Source organism: Zingiber officinale, chromosome 2B (assembly GCF_018446385.1).
Source record: "Zingiber officinale cultivar Zhangliang chromosome 2B, Zo_v1.1, whole genome shotgun sequence".
Classification (NCBI taxonomy): domain Eukaryota; kingdom Viridiplantae; phylum Streptophyta; class Magnoliopsida; order Zingiberales; family Zingiberaceae; genus Zingiber; species Zingiber officinale.
This window is the reverse complement of record NC_055989.1, coordinates 138,868,638-138,891,271: the sequence shown is the minus strand read 5'-3', so window position 1 is coordinate 138,891,271 and position 22,634 is coordinate 138,868,638.

Sequence of the window (22,634 nt, the reverse complement as noted above, 5' to 3'; positions counted from 1 at the left end):
TGAAGGAGAAGAGAGTCAAACATGAAAGAATGAGAGTTGCTGCGGTTTCTCTTAGATTTCTCCTCATTTTGATTTCCCTGAAGATCATGCAAAAAGGAAGAGGTGCAATAGGATTGGGAGGATGGAGATTGAGGGAAGAGTGGAGGGCATTTTAAAGGGTAATTAAGGTGAGTGGGATTGGTTGCGAGAGTCCCAACTGTTTTTTGCTTTAATTAGGAGCGATCTGTTATGGTTTTACAGGCGCCACACCTTATTAAAGAGGGTTTTAGTTTTTAATGACAGGAATTAGGGTATTATATATAATGAGAATGTCATATATATATATTTTTTGGAGCAGTGAATATCGCTCACCCTAAATAGTACAGTATTGTTGGCCCCTCGATAAGATATAGACAAATAAATCATGAGAATATTTTATCCTATCACATTGATCTTTTGTGTGGGGAAAGATTTCTTTTTTAGTTCATTAATATATCAGTTAAATTATCTTAATTTTCTTTTATTCTATATTTATTTTAACTAATTTATAATGGATTGTGTAATTGTGTGGTTAAGTGATGCAAGGGGGATGCGTGATGCGGAATATCAAAGCCTAAAGTTTTGGGACTGTTCAAAAGAAAACCACATATATTGGATACCACATGTTAGACTTTTTATAGGAAAGAAGTATGTACATAATTACATAAATACTCCTATAAATATATTACCTATTCTAACACTCCCTCTCAAGCTGGAGAATATAGATTATATGCACCAAGCTTATTACATATGTAGTCAATTCTAGGACCTCTCAGTGACTTAGTAAATATATCTGCTAGTTGATCATGTGAATTGACAAAACTAGTAGATATTTCTCCAGATATGACTTTCTCTCTGACAAAGTGACAGTCAACTTCAATATGCTTTGTCCTTTCATGGAAGACTGGATTTGAGGCAATATGCATAGCGGCCTGGTTGTCACATATGAGTGACATTTGTGTAACCTCTCCAAACCTTAGTTCCTGAAGCAACTGCTTTACCCATATAAGTTCTTGACTGGCTATAGTCATAGCTCGATATTCTGCCTCTGCACTGGATCTTGCCATAACATTCTGCTTTTTGTTTTTCCAAGAAACAAGGTTACCTCTGACAAATATATAAAATTCAGAAGTAGATCTTCTATCAAAGGGAGATCCTGCCCAATCTGCATCAGAATACTTGACAACTTGAGTATGTCCTTTGTCTTCATATAGAAGACCCTTTCCTGGTGCACCCCTGATATATCGAATAATGCGAGTCACAACATCCCAATGTTCTTTGCACGGAGAGTTGAGAAACTGACTTACTACACTTACTGCAAATGAGATATCTGGACGGGTGACAGTAAGGTAGCTTAGTTTCCCTACTAATCGTCTGTACCGTTCAGGATCTGAAAGAGGCTCCCCCTGATTTGGCAGGAGCTTGACATTATGATCCATGGGATTATCGACTGTCTTTGAGTTTAACATTCCTATTTCTTCCAGAATATCCATTGCATACTTCCTTTGGGATATAATGATCCCATCTTTAGACTGTGTCACTTCTATCCCTAGGAAATATTTGAGTTTGCCGAGATCCTTTGTCTGAAAATGTTTAAAAAGATGTTGTTTTACTTGTGAAATCCCAAGATGATCATTACCTTGATGACAATATCATCAACATAAACCACTACATAGATGCAACCAGTAGATGAATGGCGATAAAAGACAGAATGATCAGCCTCGCTTCGAGTTATGCCAAACTATTGAATTACAGTACTAAATCTACTGAACCATGCTCTAGGTGACTGCTTGACACCATATAAAGATTTCCACAAGCGACATACAAGACCAGAAGACTCCCCCTGAGCAACAAAACACGGAGGTTGCTCCATGTAAACTTCCTCAAGCAGATCACCATGTAAGAATGCATTTTTGATGTCCAATTAATGAAGGGGCCAATGGCGAATTGCAGCAATAGACAGAAAAAGACGTACAGAAGACATCTTGACAACAGGAGAAAAAGTGTCTCCATAATCCAATCCAAATACCTGAGTATAGCCTTTAGAGACGAGACGAGCCTTAAGTCGATCTACCGTGCCGTCTACACCAACTTTCACCATAAACACCCATCGACAACCAACCACTGACTTCTCAGGCGGTAGAGGAACGAGGTTCCAAGTCCCACTGCTCTGTAAGGCACTCATTTCATCAAGCATAGCTTGTTTCCATCCTGGATGGGCAAAGGCATCACCTGCAGTCTTTGGAAGAGAAACAAACGACAAGGAAGACAGACAATAATAATAGGATGGAGAAAGATGATGATAGCTGAAAGAAACATAGTGAGGAGAAGGATTGCGAGTGGAACGCATACCCTTTCAAAGTGCAATAGGAACATCAGAGTCAGGAGATGGGAGCGGAGGAAACGACGAAGGACTTGTCTCCAAAGATGTGCCCACAGTAGTGTCAGTGTTGGTCGGCGGCAAAGCAGAACGAGGACGACGCTGATAAACCTGCAAAGGAGGAGACGAGGCTGGAGATGATAGAGGCACCTCCGGAGGACAAAAGATAGTTACTGGTGTAGGTGGAGAGGGAGAAACCTCGGACTGTGAAGCGAAAGGCCCAAAAAAAGAAGCTGACTCAAAGAATGTGACATCAGCAGAGATAAAGTATCGACGAAGAGTATGGGAATAACACTTGTACCCTTTCTGAGACCGTGGGTACCCAAGGAAGACACACTTATGAGACCGGGGAGAGAGTTTGTCAATGCCGGGATCAAGAGCATGAACAAAACATATAGAACCAAAGACTCGAGGTGGTAAAGGATGAAGAGACTGATGCGGATAAAGTACCTGATGAGGTATTTTATCTTGGAGAGTAGATGAAGGCATGTGATTAATGAGATAACACGCAGTAAGTATGACATCACCCCAAAACTGATGAGGGACATGAGAATGGAGAAGAAGAGCCCGAGTGGTCTCAAGGAGATGACGATTCTTACGTTCTGCTACCCCATTCTGTTGAGGGGTATGAGGGCAAGACGTGCGATGCAACACACCATGAGATGTCAAGAAGGTACGAAACTGAGTAGATAAATACTCGCGTACATTATCACTTTGCAAAGTTCGAAGGGAAGTACCAAATTGAGTTTTTATTTCAAGGAAAAAGGATTCAAAAATAGAAAATAATTCTGAACGATCCTTCATCAGATATAACCATGTACAATGGGAAAATCGTCTATAAAAGTAACAAAATACCTTGACCCCATTGTAGAAGAAACACGACTCGGACCCCAAACATCAGAATGAACCAAAGCAAAAGGAGACATAGCCCGACTCTCAATGCGAGGAGAAAAAAAACTACGAACATGCTTACCTAATTGACACGACTCACAAAATAAAGACTCTAAGTGAGAAAGACTAGGATGTAACTGTTTCAACTTATTAAGACCTGGATGTCCCAACTGAGCATGAATAAGAAGTGGAGATGCCGCCGTTGAACCAACAAAAGAGGGTTGTTGAAGCCGATATAGGCCATGAGACTCACATTCGAAGCCAATCATCCTCCCCGTCCTCCAATCCTGTAAGGAAACAGATGTGTTAGTAAAAAAAATGACACAATCAAGATATCGAGTAAGTTGACTTATCGACAATAAATTAAAGGGGGCTCCGGGAACATAAAGAACATTATGAATGGAATGAGATGAAAAAGGATGAACAATGTTAATACCCTGGGATTAAGTTTGGGAACCATTGGCCATGGTGACCATTGGTAAATTACCAAAAGTAGTGATAGAGGAAAATAGGAATTTATTACCAGTGATATGATCGATAGCCCCAGAATCAAGAACCTAAGGACCCGAAGAACGAGATATGCCAGCAAAGGAAGTACCAAAGTGTGCAATGGGAGCAGCAGTGGAACCAGAAGCCTGACGATCCTCAAACCATTTCAAAAAGTCAGTATAGGAAGGTGTAGGAGTCGGATCAGGTGTTAACTATGAAGTGGAAGCTGAAGAAGCAATAGAACTCTGAACAATCTGAGCAGCACGAGGAGGACGACCATGTAGACTCCAACACTTATCAATTGTGTGTCACGGTCAGTGGCAATGATCACACCAAGGATGTCCTTTGCCACCTTTGCGAGGTGGAGGTCCTTTGTGTCGAGAGACCAAAGATGACGAGTCGACAGGAACGGAAGAAGGCATCGTAAAGACTTTAGCCGGGACACGGAGAAGAGTCGCCCAAGTATTGTCCATGGTAGCTTCTGTGGGGCTGCCCAAGATCTGATCACGGACATGAGAATAATCTATGGGCAGACCATATAAAGCTAGAGACATAAAAAATTTCTTCCGATTTTCAAGTTCTTCAACAGGAGTGGCCACAGGCGGTAACAATTCATTGAAGTCACAAAGAAGGCTAGAGACCGAACCCAGATAAGTTGACATTGAATCCTTAATCTGATGGTCACTGAGGATGACCATGAGATCTTCACAAACCTGATAGAGTCGCCGAGAGGTGTTTGTAAATAGTTGTTGAGCTTATGTCCAAACGGCTTTGCAGGTTTTGTGAGTACGGAAGACATTTCTAAGAGATGAATGGATGGTAGCTCGGATAATACAACACAACTGAGCGTCAACCTTCTTCCATAGAGGGCGATCAGCAACTGGAACATCTTCTTCAGTTTGAGTGAGATGTATCTCATATCCCTGTCCAACAAGCCAAAGCTCAATGTGAGATGCCCAAGAGACGTAATTTTTACCATCCAACTGCTCGGAAGAGAGGGGTGCAGTGATGTGATTGGTAAAGATTGAGGTATCCGGCTTTGGAACGCCGGATGTAGCCATTGATTAGGTTGGACTCTCCGCCCTCTCAAACTTCAAATATGTTTGTGTTGGTTATTCCGTATTTGTAAACAGCAAAGATTGCTCCATTCAAAATCAAGAGAATGCTACTAAATTGCCTTTCTGTGCTGATCTTGAGCTATTAGTGGATAGAAGGACATCAACAGAACTTGTGCCTATTCATGTGCAGAATACAGAAGAAGCTCCTACTCACTTCCAACCAGCCAAAGCTAAACCAGAGTATGCATCAAGGAGCAACTTCTTCGACCTTCTTTATCGGCTTCCAACTCAGATTCTCCTACAATGTAGCTAAGAAGGTACAGCGAGAACACAATCCCCAGAACCTTCTAGGCGAGTTGATGTGGCTCTGGTGGGTCACAGGGGAAGACGCACAGGGAGAAGCAAGGAATTAGTCCGAAGAAGGTCAGGTCGCAGGGGAAGATGCCTTGATCTAGGTCATGGTGTCAGCGACGGAGAAGAGCCGCGGCTGTGGTGCTCGCGTGAGGAGAGAAGGGAGTCGCCGGCTGAGAGGCGACTGTAGCTCGACGACTAGTGCCCGCGTGAGGAGGCGGAGAGGTCGGCGACTCCGATTGCGGGAACACGTGAGAGGGAGAGGGAAGCGGAAGCAGGGGAGGGACTCCACGACAGCCTTGTTGATGTCGCCCGAGGAGGGATGGCCTGCGGCGTCGGCAGCTTGCAGGGCGAAGCGACGATCGCGACGACGCTTGAGGTATGCGAGTAGGGGTTTTGAGCACAGAGAAGAGGGAGCTCGGCAGGGTTTATAGCGGCGGAGAAAACTTAAAAAGGAAATTAGGGTTTTCTTAAGAAAATAGGGTTGGCTCTGATACCATGTTCAAAAGAAAACCACATATATTGGATACCACGGGTTAGACTTTTTATAGGAAAGAAGTATGTACATAATTATAGAAATACCCCTACAAATATATTACTTATTCTAACAGAGACTATTTTGATTTTTGAGACTATAACTTTTAATTCAGATTGGATCACAGAATGTATAATATATCAAATCAAAATTAGTTCAGATATCTACATTTGATATCCTCGTCTTACGCCCTAAAAACATCGTTTAAAGTTTTGTCAGAGGCTCCCTAGGATTTTAGTCTTTTTTTTTATTAAGGTTATTTTTATCTTTTACATCGTTAGGATTTTAGACTATTTAAAAATTTGCTTAGTTGATGTTAGGGTATTATCTTTATTTGAGTTGATATTATTCAGTTAAATCGAGAGAAGAATTCTCCATCAAGGTTGGCATGCTATTTTGATATGTTAAGGAAAAGATTTGAATTAGAGTTGCTCGTGTTATTGATGTGTGTGTTAAATTGTGTTATGACTGAAGGATATTCACATATCTCTATAATGATATGATATTGACCACTTTTGGTCTAAACTCTCATGACTTTGGTCTTGGGTGTAGGACCGTTGCGGCCGGCTAGAAGGGGGTTAGATAGCCTGCAAACACAAAACAAAAACTAACCCTTCTCGAACTCTTAAACTAATACTTGCATAAAGAATAAGCAGAAAGTAAATAAAACATTAAAAGAAGAGGCACAAGTATTTATTTGGTTACAACCGATGTGGTTGTTAATCCAAGGAAGTTGAAGCACTAAATACTCCTTCAGGCGGAGAAGCCTCTTACAACGTTGAAGCGCAGAAAATAGAAGCTTAACTCTAAATTACAGCACACAAGCGTTGGAAGTGAATTTCTGAGTTCATCCTTTTCTTTTTCCCCTACGGATGGTTAGTAGATCTAGATTTACAAAGTTTTTTGAATCTTCTTACCATCATTACCATTTCCTCGTCATTGAAAGAAGATTCCGACTCAGGTTCGTCTCTCGAAGCTTTGAGGGCGACGTTGTTCTTGGGCTCCTTCGAACCTGCACATCTTGATTCGTGCACTTCAAAAGTCGAGAAAGATTCTTCTAATGAAATTTTTTCTAAATATTTTGAAATGTAAAAGGCATCTACTAGTGATGCCCATTTTGAATTTCTCAGAAACGAATTTAACGTGTACCTTAGCGAATCTTGATTACTTATCTTTTCTCCGAGATTTGACAGTCCGGTGATGATCTCTTTGATTCTTGAGTGTAGATGCACAACTGTCTCGTCTTCCCCAAGTCACAGGTTGGTGAGCTGATTGCGAAGTAGATCTCTTCTGGCGAGCTTGGCTTCGAACTTTCCTTCGTGCAGCTAGAGGAACTTCTCCCAAAGTTCCTTTGCCGAGTCGTAGTTCCCGATTTGATTAACTTCTTGTGGCAGAAGAACGCTTTGTTAGGATGTATACTAAAAGCCTAGCTTTTGGTATAAACATTTATCTAGAAATAAGAATCACATTGGTCAAATGTCTACATTTATGATAAATATAGTTGTTCAATTAATTTATATTGTAGATAACATAGTGTGTGGTGTCACACACAGAGGATCATGTTATCAGTACCTTATAAATTATAAACAGTAGCTCACGATCAAGATAGAAAGGAACAAACCATTGGAAGATCGTAGTGTAATAATGTATTAGTTTATCTTAACTATATAATTACACTAGTACACTTAGAGTGTATTGAGTAGGACCATTAGAGGTCGTTTCTTTTATACTGACTTTATAAAGGAACAAAAGACCACAGTTATTATGGAAGTGTGTGCTCTTAATCCTAATATAATAACAAGCATATATATTTGATATTTATTTCTTTAATTTATCAATGGGTGAGATTTAGTTCGATAAATCAATAAGCCCGATAAGTTGGGAAATGATATCACTTATAGTGTATGTTGTTGATTATAGAAGGAAACTGTGTCCTAGTAATCTAGGTTGAGAATGTCCCCAAGAGGAGCTCATAAGGATTGCCATGTTAAACCCTGCAGGTGGACCTAGTCCAACATGACAATAAAGTTGAGTGGTACTACTCTTGGAGCTAGATATTAATTAAATGAGTTGTCAGTAACTCACTTAATTAGTGGACATTCATAATCTTAAACACAGGGAGACTAACACACTCATGATAAGAAGGAGCCCATAATGTAATTTGGGATTGGTGCGGTAGTGCGGTAATAACTCTATAGTGGAATGAGTTATTATCGATGAACTTGAGTTGTGTGTTCGGGGTGAGCACGGGATACTCAAGCTCATCGGAAGGCCAAAACCAATTTCTCCTCTAGGTCCCTGTTGTAGCCTCAATAAAGCCTCAAGTCCATCCAAAGAAAAGCCTATCTTGGTGTCCAAGAAGGGGCCGGTTCATTGCTTGGTGACCAAGCAATGACCGGCCACATATTCTCTAGAAGTGGCCGGCCCTTGCCTTGGGCAAGGGGGCCGACCGCAATATTTAAATTAGGAAGGTTGTTTTTGAATTTTTAAATTTCCTCAGATATTTACAATTTGTAAAAAGAGAGATTTTAAAAATTTATAAAATTTTCCTAATTTAAATTAGGCCACAAGGTTTTAAAAGAGAGTTGTAAAATTTATAAAACTTTCTTTTAAAAAGAAATATTATTAGAGATGTTTTAAATTTTAAAACTTGGTTTTAAAACTTTCCTTTTAATATCCACATTAAAAAAAAAAGAGTTTGTAAAATTTTATTAGAAGTTTTCTTCTTTTAAAATTTTATAAAAATTTTTTCTTTCTTTCTCTTTTAATAAGTGGCCGGCCACCTTGCTTGGTGCCCAAGCAAGGGGCCGATCAAATAATTAAACATCAACAAATAGTTGTTTAATTAATAAATCAATCTAGGATTGATTAATTAAAAGGAAAGAAAAAGAAAAAATTAAAAGGAAATAGGAATGAGTCTAATTTTTTATAAAACTCTTTTCATAATTTTTCGTTGGGAAACTAATATAAAAAGGGGGGAAGGGGAGGCCTTGAAAAACAGAACAATTGATATTGTGTTGTTGGAGATCATCAAGTGGCCGGCCCCTCTCCCTCTCTTCCCTTTGCTCTCTTTTGCTCCTTTGTGGTGGTGGTGGCCGAATTCTAGAGAAAGAGGAGAAGCTCTCCGGGTGGTGTTCGTCTTGGAGGATCGTCGCCCATACGACGTCCAAGAGGAGGCGAGGGATACGGCAGAAGATCTCGAGGTTTTTAGCATACAAGGAAGAGGTATAACTAGTATTTAATTTCCGCATCATACTAGTTAATTTTTCATTGTATAAATACCAAATACAAGAGGCATTCGATTCTTATTTTTCGAATTTAATTTCGATGTTGTGTTCTTTTTCTTTTTCCCTTGTGATTTGATTGTTCCTTTTGGTTAACCTAGAGTTATATAAGGAAATTAAATATTAACTTTCCTTAAAAGGCTTTGTCTAGTCGGTGGTGGTTGCTCCCATATCCAAGAAGGCCAAGTGCCTCGTCATGCAGTACTGGAAGCCAATTTTGGAAACTAATATTTAATTGAATTTATAACCTAGGTGATTTGGATCAAACGTGTTAAGTTCCGCAGGAGATCCAAATCTAAACCTAAAAGAACATATAAGTTAAACTTGGAATTAAACGTGTTAAGTTCCGCAGGAGATACAAGTTTAACTTAAAAGAACACGTGGTAGCTAGGAAAGGTTCAGATCACGTACAAAATTTTTGTACAGTGGAGCCATTGGGTTTTCCGAGTAGCAACCAACACGCTTAACAGATGATATTCTACTTTGCCGTTCGCCACAAAGTTAGCCTGCTCCTTTTTCGTCCATTGATATTTTTCCTTACCCTCTGGAGCTACAAAGCCAAGTTCCATTGTTAAAATTAAATCAAAATCTGTTGTGAAAAAAATACCTACATCAGTTTTTTCCAGGTTGCGAAATCCCCTTCGTATTTCGTCGGGTAGATGCTTGGTCCGGTCATTATGTTTGCTTCGCTTGGCGGTTAGTCCTCCTGAAGCGCCTTGGCTCTGATACCACTTGTAGGACCGTTGGCGACCAGCTAGAAGGGGGGTTGAATATCCCTGTAAAATAAAAATACCCTTCTCGAACTTTCAACAAAACACTTGCATAAAATAAATTGAATAGAAACTAAAGAAAGGAAGAGGCAAAAGGATTTACTTGGTTACAACCAAGGAGGTTGTTAATCCAAGGAGTGTCGCACTAGTATCTCCTTTGGGCGGAGAAGTCTCTTACAGCAGTGAAACCGCAAAACAAAGAAGCTAATCTAAAACTGAAGCGTACAAGCGTTGGAAATGAATTGCTCTAAGTTGTTGAAAAGCTTCTGGACCAAGGCTATATTTATAGCCTTGGTCGGGGCGCCCTGAGGGTTCCGGGCGCCCTGGGGGGATAAAACTTTATCCCCCAACGTTCAGATCGAGTCAAAACTCGATCTGGTCAAAAGTCAACTCCGGGCGCCCCGGTACGGTCCGGGCGCCCCGGGCGCCCCGGGCGGGAAAGTCACTTTTTTTAGCCTGGGTCTCCTGCTCTGGTTCCGTTCGCCTTAGACCGAGTCTTTCGATCGCTTGGGTGATCTCTGCCACCTGAATAGGGCTCACCCGAACCCAACTTCCGGTTTTCTCGAGCAGGCTTCCGCTCCGGCTTCTCATCCCTCGGAATCGTCGCGTGGTTCCTTCTCGTCTGCCAGCGTACTCATCCGCAGTCTTCGTCCCTCAGTCGCACCCCGTGCCGACCTTCTCGCTAGCTGCGTCTCTTGCTCCTCAAGCAGTATTCCGCTCTAGCTTCTCGTCCCTCGGAACTACCGGACGCTTCCTTCTCATCCGCTGGTGTACTCTTCCGCAGCGCCTCATCCCTCGGACGCACCGCGTGTCATCCTTCTCGCTAGATGCGTCTTCCGCTCGACTACCTGTGCTCCTAAGCTCCTACACACTTAGACACAAGGTTAGAAAAACACATGACCTAACTTAACTTGTTGATCACACCAAAATAACCTTGGGGTTCCAACATTGGGCTCTATCCGAAATGTCTCATCTCAATAGAGATATCTTACATCCTTTTAAACCTATAATCTTTTCCATATCTTTCTAATGTAGGACTTTGATTTAATCTCTAGCAATCCTCCCCTCAAACGAAGGACCACCATTACTCTCATGGTTTAGACTTTTCCGCTAGCATTGTAGGATCGTAAAGTCACTAGAGGGGGGAGGGGGTGAATAACAATTTTTTAAAATCGAGAGTGAATTACGCAGTAAAGAAAAAGACTAGAAGGAAAAAAAATAATCACGCGCTAACACAAGTAGTTTTTACTTGGTTCGGAGCCTTTAACGACTTCTACTCCAAGGTCTGCAGTAGTCGAGTGCTTTCATTGGGCAATCCACTAATAGTTTGAATGATTACAAAAGTTAAGTACAAGAACTAAAAACAATGTTACCGACAATAGAGAAAATAAGAAGATCTTGATTGCAAGTTGTCGGAGGAGCTTTACAGCGTAGGAGCTTTTCCAGAGAAGTACACAAGAATGAAAGTCGTAGAAGATGTTGTTCTGAAGCTGTTGGTCGAAGGCCCTTATATAGGTCCATTATGAGCGCTTGGACCATTGTTAACGTGGTGATCTCTAGTCGAAACTTCATCCGCAAAGTTTATCCACTTTTGGGCGCCTGGACCCCTTCCGGGCACCTGGACCATTTATGTGAGTTCGACTAGTTATCACACTCCAACTCAGCTTCGAGATAACTTTTATGGTCCGGGCACCTAGATTAATTCCTAGCACCTAGATCGTCCAAGTACCTGCGGCACCCACCTGGGCAAGCTGGTCCGAGAGCTCGGACCAATTCCGGGCACCCGGATCCCTTCCGGGCCCTCGGACCAGCTCCGAGCACCCTGATCCCTTCCGGGTGCCCGGAGTTCTTTTCTTTTCAGATTGAATTCCAGCAAAAATAAGTTAGTCTAGATAAGTAAAAATATATTTGTCCTACAAAATCTAGTTATCACAATATAATAAAATAGGAGTAGTAATTAGATTCTGTCTCCCCGAGATCATGATCTAGTCAAAGTCTTAGCTTAGGTTTTCAAATGGACATAAGCTGGACTGATGCCTATAGTTCCCTCAACGGGGAACACGTCATCACTGAATCTCTCCCCCAGTTGCTTTTCTCCACTTACCAACACTACAATAGAAATAATTTCCTGTAGCGTGCAACTATGCTATCCGTAGCGCACATCGCATGCTGCACAATTCCATGCTGTTAAAAGTCATAACACATTCGCAGCGCGCGGCCACGCGCTACGGTAAATTGCATTTGTAGCACACAACCGCAAGCTGTGGTAAATTGAATTTGTAGCGCATAGCTGCGCGTTGTGGTAAATTGCAGTCGTAGCGCGTAGCTGCGCACTGTAGTTAATATCATTCGCAGCGCGTAACCGCACTCTACGGTTAATTACATATAAAATAAAAAAATATCACATATAATTATCAATATCGTATAATTATCACTAAAGGAATAACTGTATTACAGGCATATAAAAATAAAATAAATAAATATCATATAATTTTTATTTCCAATAAGAATAACTGTATTACAGGTTGATAAGGTAAAAAAAAATTATGAGCAGCAAGCCTTTCCTCTCCTTCTATGCTTCTCTGAATTAGTGCAAGTAGTTCAAAGTTCACATTGATTTCTGATGGCTGCGTTGGTTCTTCTAACTCTTTTGCATTGGAATACATAAAATAGTCACAATATTAATAGATCACTTGGTTCTCACAGGCTAACATTCATGAGACTAGTCCTATAAGAATTAAATGACATAAGTTAGCATAAGATAACCAACCACTAATTCATGTGTCTGAAAAGAATTAAACGATAGTTTTCTTATTCCGAAATAAAGGGAGTTAGAAACACATTAATAATATAACAGATTTTTTTTTTTTGATAAGGGGCATTTACTAACCTTCTGTTCTTTTACAATTAAAGTCTGATCGGCTTGATGCTCCCCAACTGTAAAGAAAGACAGATAAGATATTAACATGATCAAGAAAAATACAAACATAAATAAGAAATAATTACCAAGCATTATAAATATATAGAGAAAAAAGTATAATGCAAGAAAAAAGAACAAAATGCAATGGAAAGAGAATGAGGATTAGCAAATTTCTACCCAAGATTTATCAATCCGCCTTCTCCATAAGAATTCTCAGATAGTATTCGTATGAGTTGAATCCAAAACTAAGAATACATGCAGGAAGTAGGAAAAAGAGTTACCTACCTTTCTAGCAAATTTCCCCTTCTATCTACTTTTGGATGGAAACAGAAATAGGGAAAGGAGATCCAAGTTGCTCCGTTCCTTCTTACTTTTTCTTCTTCAACCCAATAGATAAGGAAATTTAATTGCTTTCCCTCTCTCTCCAATACTTTTACTCCTTCACACCTAAGTAGGCACGCCCTTGACCTTTGTTCACCTCTCAAGTTCCATACTCTTTCTAACTCCTAACCACAAGCAACTTTCTTAATCTCATTTAATCACCAACCATTTTCTTTTAATCACTTTCTTGAATGCTTCCAAAGTTCAGATATGTTAAAAAGTTAAAACTATATATGTTTATTCTTTTAATTTTCCCTCACCTAAATTTACTTACCTCTATTTGTAGTTATGGTAGGAAATGGAAATAAAGCAACAACATAGCATTGCTATTCCATAATACACAAGTATAGAATCACATAAATTAGAAATATAATAAGACTAAGTAGAAGTATAAAATTCCTTTTACCTACTAAGTAGAAGTAGACTAATTAGAAATTCAACAACATAGTGATTATATGAGCAAGTTTTCAGTTATAGAATTCCTTTTACCTTCTAAGTAGAAGTATCCCTTTTTAATTGTTATCATTATCACCTATTGTAAGATCTCCCAAATTATTATTAACTTAAGGACTAAAGGCACAAATAGGTTTAACTATTACATTTAGGATTATCATACCTCTGCAGCATTGAAGATGAACCTTTGTTTGTCAAAAACCAACAAGACTGATGGCAAAGTATCTTGTGTTTCCATGTCAATTCCAAAGATCTACAATAAAAAGCAATTACATTCCAAAGTATCTTTTTTACTTTTTAAGAATTTTATCCAAATGAATCTTGAGTAATCATCAATTATTACTAGATAATAAAAATTTCCATTAATAGATTTTATCCCATGTGAGTTAAATAAACCTATGTGTAATAATTCAAGTGTTGAATTGGTTTGAATTTTATTAGTTGGTTTGTGAGTTGATTTGGTCTGTTTTCCTTGTTGACAAGCATTATAAATTGTTGAGTCTAAGTTAGGTAATTTTGGTAGTCCTCTAACTAAGTCATTTAATTTGGTGAGATTTCTAAAATTAGTATGGGACATTCTCCTATGCCACAGCTAGGTTTTCTCTTTTTGTGTCAAGTGACACTTAAGTGAGGAGCTAGCTAGGTTAATTGTATAAATGTTATTATTCTTAAGTCCTTTTAATTTTATTGTAGGGTCTTTCATATGTTTAATTAAGCATTCAGTGGATGTAAACCTAGCCTTATATTCTTAATCACATAATTGACTAACACTGAGTAAATTGAATTTAAATTTTTTGATAAGGAGTACTTTATTTGTAATAAAATTAGATTCTAATTCAATGTTATATATTCCAATTACCTTCAATTTACCGCTATTTTCAAAGGCAACTGTTCTTACTCTTTTGAATTTTAACTTTGTGAACATTATTTGATCACCGGTTATGTGTCGGGAGCAACCACTGTCCAATATCCATTTAGATTCCAAAAAAAATTAGGAAAAATAAACTTTTAGCTCTAAGTGTAAACTTAATTCTGATTTTAATTTTAATTTAATTTATTTTGATTTAATTCAATTTATTTTGATTTAATTCAATTTATTTTATTTTAATTTAAGTTAATTAATTTAATTTAATTCATTGTAATTTAATGTTTTAATTCAATCCTTATTCATCTCACCCGATCTATGTTTTCAATCAGGGAATCCTATGATTTTGTGAGATGAGTTAAGTTAAATTTCAAAGTTCGGGTTAACTTGTATTAGATTCAAGTTTAGCTTTGGATTCAATAAATAGACATTCTTTGGATAAACTTCTAAGCTGTGATGAGTCACCTACACATCATTAGAGTAACAACGTCTTCGAAAATTTTCAAATAGTCTTATCCACTAAACTTAATAACAAAACTTTGGTCTAACTAGCTAGGATTGGTAAGGGGTAGCTTTAGTTAGTTCCACTAAGCCAAATGCACCAGGTTGAAGTCATTTTTTCCTAGACATGCATAGACATAGTTTTCCTAATCTACTATCATCCAAAACTTCTCCAGTACTGTTTGTCAGGTTAAGCTAGTCCTAATTACCTAGTCAGATAAATTATTATTTTTGGAGGTGCCAACTAATTTGGTGCCTCCCCTTGAATTATTGAATTTGTGTTTAAGTTTTAGGTTTATGTCGATTATTTTATAGTTATAATAGACTTGATTATAACTTGAATTTAAATTAACTTTATAGTTATTTGATTTAAATTTATTTTTTTGTTTTAAGTTTGAATTGTGTGACTTCGTTTTACATTTTAGGTTTAAGTTTAATTTAATTGTATTCTTTAGTTTGGAATTTAGTTTTGAAGGTTTATTTTGGCTTAGTTTTGAATTAATAGGTTTAGTTGGATTTGGTTTTAGATAATGAGTTTTATTTTTAGGTACATAAAATTGATTGAGTCCTACTTGCGTGGTTAAACACGCTTTTGGAACTCATGCTTTAGTTTGTTTCTTATTTTGGCTTATAAGTGATATAAAGGTTTTGTTAGTTGAGCTGGACTTGTATCCGAGTCTGGACTTATTATACACAGCTCTTTGTAATCCAAGTATCATATCTAGGTATTTGGATCTGGTTGTGAATTTTTCTAAAAATTCTTTTAGATTGGTTATTTTAGTTTTCAATTTAGCATTTTCTTCCTCAAGTCTTTCAACTTGAGTTGAGTAAGAGGTTTTCATTTAGGAGTTAAATTATTCCTTAAGGAGTTGATTTTCCTCATGGAGAGTGTCATTTTTTTTTCTTCAGATTTTATTAATTTTTTATTTAGGCATGCAATTATTTAAAAAAATCTAGCAGTTAGGATAGTTGATATCTCGTTGGAACCTTCAAAAACGAGTGTAGACTCATGGCTTGATTCGTATTCGGACTTGTCATCTTGTTCCGTCTCACTTTCTGATTTCGCTCTGGTTGCCATCAATATGAGGTAGTTGCGTTGCTTTCGATTTTCAACGTCCGATTCTTCATCCCAAGTCACCTTATGTTCTTCCTACATTTCGGTGTTAAATAATTTATTCATAGGTGAATTTATTTCAGTTACCTTTGCATCGTTTGTTTCTTCGTGTAACTCGACGAGTTTATCCCAAAGGTCCTTTGCATTTTCGAAAGGTTCGATCCGGTTCAATTGTTCTTTCGTTAGCTTGCATTGGAGGGTGTTTAGGGCTTTGTTGTCCATCTGGGCCTTCTTTTTCATTTCCGGGTTCCAGTCCTCGGGTTCGAGTGGTTTTTCGGTGTTTTCTGTCAAGATCGTGTAGCCTTTGCGGATGTTGAACCACTGCTCGATATCTGTCTTCAGATACACCTCAATCCACTTCTTCCAATATGGGAAGTAGTCCCCGTTGAAGAGCGGGGGACGAATGATGTTGTATCCTTCGATTTGGACCATTTAGAGAGATTGAACCTTGCACTCAAGGAAGAGGAAAAAAGAAATTCCAAGACTAGGTTTTGGATTAAGTAATGTGGGAGGAAAGGAAATAAGGGTATTTCACCAATTTTGAGAAAAATAATAAAAAATATTATAACAAATTTTGTTAAAATGGTTATTTCACAAATTCTGACTAATAGTGAAAAAATGAAAGTGAATTTTAAAAAAAATGGAGGGAAAAAATGAAAGACATATATATAATTTTTCTTTCAAAAGGAACCCCCTGCTCGATTTGTGGTTTCACCAATCAGAATGACCTCACTTTGATACCACTTATAGAATTGTAAATTTGCTAGAGGGGGGATAGTAATTTTTAAAAATCGAGAGCGAATTACGCAGCGGAATAATAAAAGAAAAAGACTAGAAGGAAAAAGACAATCACACGCTAACACAAATAGTTTTTATTTGATTCAGAGCCTTCAACGACTCCTACTCCAAGGCCCGCACTCGTCGAGTGCTTTCGTTGGACAATCCACTAATAGCTCAAATGATTACAAAAGTTAAGTACAAGAACTAAAAACAATATTACCGACAACAGAGAAAATAAGAAGATCTTGATCGTCGGTTGTCGGAGGAGCTTTACAGCATCGTAGGAGCTTTTCTGGTGCAACATGCAGGAATAAAAGTCATAGAAGATGTTGTTTTGAAGCTGTTGGTCAAAGCCCCTTATATAGGCCCATTTCTGGTGCTTGGAACCTGTCCGGATGCCTGAACCATTGCTGACATGATGATCTCTCGTCGAAATTTCATCCGCGAAGTTTATCCACTTTCGGGTGCATGGACCCCTTCCGAGCGCCTAGATCGTTGATATGAGTTCAGCCGGTCATCGCGCTGCAACTCAACTTCAGGATAACTTTTATGGTCTGGGCGCCTGGACCAATTCCAGGCGCCCAGATTATCCAGGTACGTATGGCACCTGCCCAGGCGAGCTGGTCCGGACACCCGAATCAGCTCCGAGTGCCCGGATCCCTTCTGAGAGCTCGGACTCCTTTTCTTTACAGATTGAATTCCTGCAAAAATAAGTTAGTCCATACAAGTAAAAATATATTTGTCCTGTAAAATAGAGTTAGCACAACATTATAAAATAGGAGTAGTAATTAAATCTTATCTCCCCGAGACCAGGATATAGTCAAGGTCTTAGTTTAGATTTTTCAAATAGACCTAAGATGGACCAACGCCTATCGTTCCCTCAATGGGGAACGCATTCTCACTGGATCTCTCCTCTAGTTGCTTACCTCCACTTACTAACTGCTGTCTCTTGACTTGTCTTTGACCCACCAGGTCTTCATACTAGTTGCCAGGTCCGCAGACCCAACTGGACTTCGGTTGGTTGTTAGGTCCTGCGGATCCAACCGGACTTTCCGCCAAATATTAAGTCCCACGGACCTATCTAGACTTCGCACCAGGTATCGGGTCACATACACCTAGCTAGATTTCAGCCTGGTGTCGAGTTCTTCAGTATAGTCAACTCCTGTATACTTGGTAGAAAGGTTAGATAAATAACACATCTAACTTTAATCTATTTGTCATATATCAAAATCAGATTATTAGTACAACTTGCACCAACAACATCCAGTTATTCTCAACCTGCTTCAGGCCTTTTCATGAGTATCTTGGTCACCCTGACCTACTTTGGGCCTCCCCACAAGTATTTGGTCACTCTGACATTTTTTGGGTCTTCCACGTGAGTATCCGGTCACCATAACCTGCTCTAAGCCTTCCCCATGAGCATCCGGTCACTCTGACCTACTCTGAGCCTTCCTCGCAAGCATCCGGGTATCCTAACCTACTCTGGGCCTCCTCACGAGTATCTCGATCACCCTAACATGCTCTAGGCTTCCCTATGAGTATCCGATCACCCCGAACTATCTTGAGCCTTCCCCGCGAGCATCCAGTACCCTGACTTACTCCGTGCCTCCCCCTTGAGCATCCGCGACTATCACTTCTGACTTGCTCTCAGCCTTCCCAGCAAGCATCCGATCACCTTGACCTGTTCCAGGCCTCCCCTACTAGTATCTGATCACCCTAACCTACTTCGAGCCTCCCCACGAGCATTCGGTCATTCTAACCGACTCCAAGACTCCCCCCTGACTTTGTTCAAAGTCATCCCATATGACATCTGGTCCAGACGATGACACTGATGTTGGGACCTTGACGTTCGCTAGAGGGGGGGTGAATAGCGTCTCACCCAAATCGTCGCTTCCTACAATGGTTAGTGTGCACAGCAGAAATACAAGATAAACACTAACAATAGAAAACAAACCTAACACGTTGATTTAACGTGGTTCGGAGATAAAGCTCCTACTCCACGGCTGTCCGTAAGGTGGACGATCCCGATCCATCGGTGGATGATTCCCCGGAGAACTTTCGGCTAGCTCACGTAGCTCCTTGTGGGTGGAGGAACCTCGCCACAATCTCGTACAAGCACGCTAGATCACTTGGGCACTTGGAGACTCTAATTAGGGTTAACCACCACTAATTTCGTCAACTTCAACCAAGCTTCCAATGCTTGGTTATATAGGCCACGGGTTAGAAAACCCCGCCTACCAGTCGACTGCCAAAACATGCAGTCGACTGCCCTTCGTGGAAATTCGACCGTTGCAGCCCAACGGCTCGATACCAACCCTCTGTTCGCTACCAGTCGACTGCTACAGTACTGTTACAGTAAACCCTAATTTTGAGATTTTACCTCGAGTACATTCACTCAGCACTCGTTCTCGCCCGACCAACCTAGACCTAGCCTTCTAGTCTCCTCCATCAGCCTTGCGTCCCTCGGATGCCTCCCCATCCTTCACGTCTTGCCTTCTAGAGCTTCCATCGGCCTTGTCATTGTTGTCGGGTCTTCCTTTGCCAAGAGGTCGCGGTCCGGGACTTCATCCATTGCCAAGTCACACTTGGACTTACGTTGCCAAGACTACATGCTTGGACTTACACCGCCAAGACTCATCCTTGGACTTTCCTCCTTTGCCAAGATCACACTTGGACTTACGTTGCCAAGACTACATGCTTGGACTTACACCGCCAAGACTCACCATTGGACTTTCCTTGTTGTACCTGTATCCTGCACACTCACAATGCATATCAAATACAACAATAAACCTAACTTAAACCTTTGCCCAAACATCAAAACCTAGGGTACCCAGATTACTCCAACAACTGATACCATTTGTTAGGATCGAAGGATGTTCACATATCTCCACAATAATATAATATTGTTCACTTTGGGCATATGCCCTCATGACTTTGCTCTTGGGCTCTACCCAAAAAACTTCATGTCAGTGGAGATATTCTACATTCTTTTAAACCCATGTTCTTTTCCAAATATTTTCAATGTGAGACTTTGATTAAATCTCTAACAATCCTCCCCTCAAACGAAGGACTACCATTACTCTATGGTCTGGGCCTCCCCGCGAATATCCAGTTACCTTGACATACTCTAAACCTCTCCATAAGTATCCAGTCACCTTGACCTGCAACCGGCCTGTAGGATCAAAAAAAAAAAAATAGATATCTCCATAATAGTATGATATTGTCCACTTTGGACTTAAGCCCTCATGATTTTATTCTTGGGCTCTACCCAAAAGGCCTCATGCCAATAGAGATATTTTTTTTTCTTATAAACTCGTGTTCTTTCTGATGTATTTTTAATATGGGACTATGTTTACAACCTTGCAACCCCAACAATCCCCCCCCCCCAACAAAGGACCATAGGGTCTCCCTCAAGCATCACTCTTGACCTGCTTCCCTCAAGTATCGGGTCACTCTTGACCTGCTTAGGGTCCCCTCAAGCATCGGGTCACTGACCTGCTTAGGGCCTCCCATACTTTGTTCAAGGTTTCATCCACATGGTTTGATCTTGCATCATGGCTTTGGCTTGTACTTCTTCTAGCGATTAGTCCGGTGCAATTGTTAAATATTGGATTTTTCATTATTTAAATCGTGTATCTCCTTCGCGTGTAGTAATTTTTCATTCAATGAATGAATAAAGAACTTATTTGATCTCATCATATCAATAAAATTAGAATCCTTCTTCCTTTATAAATAAATAAAAATTAAGCATTTAATTATACCAATTGTAGAATCGAAAAGAATTTAGATATCTCCATAATGGTATGATATTGTCTGTTTTGAGCCTAAGCCCTCATGGTTTTGCTATTGGGCTCTATCGAAAAGGTTTCATACTAATGGAGATATCTTTTTTTTATAAACCCATGATCTTTCCTATATATTTTCAATATGGGACTATGTTTGCAACCTTGCAACCCCAACACGACCTCCCCCCAAGCATTCGACCATCCTGACCTAATTTGGACCTCCCCACAAGCATCCAGTTATCTTGACCTGCTCTGAGCCCACCCTTAACTTTGTTCAAGGTCACCCCACTTGACATCTTGTTTAGACTATGACTCTGATACCATTTGCTATATTCAAAGGATATTCACATATCTTCACAATGACATGATATTATCCATTTTAAGTCTAAGCGTTCATGACTTTGCTCTTAGACTCTACCCAAAAGACATTATCCTAATAGAGATATCTTATATCCTTTAAAACTAATGATCTTTTCATATATTTTTAACATAGAACTTTGGTTGAATCCTAATAAATTGTGAAAGGACTTGGTAGAGTGCATGTGAAGTTTGTGGAGCTTGTGATTCGACTAAGTTGAGTTGTCACATTGATGACCTGGTGCGGATCAAGTTGGTATGACTTAATAGTTTAAGGTGTATAAAACAAATCAAAAAGAGATGACTATAAATAGTTACAATTTGTAATTGTTACAATATAAATATTATTGAATAAGATAAATTTATATTATAATAGCTATTATTTTATAACTACTATATCATTATAATAGGTATTGATCTTGTCCAGAAGCTGAGTCAGATGGATCGCCGGGGTGATGATGTAGCTGCAATGTTGATCGAATTGCCATGGTTAGGAGGTGGGCATGATGAACTGTCTTCTATGCTGACCAAATCATCAGAAGACCTCTGGTCACGCTACTTACAGACAGCGATCGGATTGCCCCGATCCTTGGTACCTCGATGCTTAAGGCAGATCCCGAAAATATATAAGTAGCTGAATGAATAGTAGAATAATAAAGTGTGTGGAGAATAAGTATGGTAAATGTACCTTGGCCCAGGTCGAGATATGACAATGGCATGCATATCGAGATATGACAACGACACGCATGCTAGGATATGACAGCGACACACAAGCTAAAAGGTTGGATGACTACAATGTTGGAACACATCAAGAGGGTAAGGCCACGATGACCTAGAGGTTAGATCGACACCGAGATTATATAACAGCATAGATCAAAGGTCGGATCCACATTGGAAGCATACGCCACTGCAGATCAAAGATGGTGAATGTTGGTTGGTCGGATCGAAAGGCAAGGGCACCAGAAGGTCGGATCCAATGGCCAGCGCGGGGGGAGAAATGCTAGTAGCCAGGGGTTACCCGCCAAGGGTTATTGAGAGGCGTCGGCAAGCAACACTATGTTCCCACGTGAGGGACAGTGAGGGACATGAGGATATCGCCAAGGAGGGAGAGGCACTAGATTGTGCGGTCGACAGTCAAAGGGCTCGTCGGCTGTGAGGACTGTGAGATGGAGGAGTCTGCTGTGATAACACCATGCTGGCGATGGCTAGTTGCAGGTGGATGAGAGAAGGTTATCGGCAGGTAACTGTCGATGCTGGAAGGAAGAGAGAGACGTGGCTCGTCTGCATGCGCTTGTGCGACTGTGGTGGCTTGCTCCCGTGTGGCGGAAAGAAAAGAAGCAGAGAAAAGGAGGTAGCAGTGCTCCTGGCGTGCGCCCAAGCTAGCGACGTCGGGAGGAAGCTTCTTGGGTGGATATGGCGATGGAAGGAAGAAAAGGAGGGGAGCAACAACCAGCGTCGACGAGGAGAGGAGCTTGAGAGGAAAGAAGTCGGTGTCGTCCTTGGAGGCGGAGAAAAGATACGAAGAAGCCACCCTTTGAACAGTGCCTCCTCTCCTATCTTAGAGCCCTAAACAATGATTTGACCAAAATACCCCTCTTCTTCTCCCTAATTCCACTGGGGTCCTTAACATATATCTCCATCACAAGTCTCCCCTTCAAGTCTAGTAAAAAAAATACACAAGTTCGACTGACTAGACGGTCCA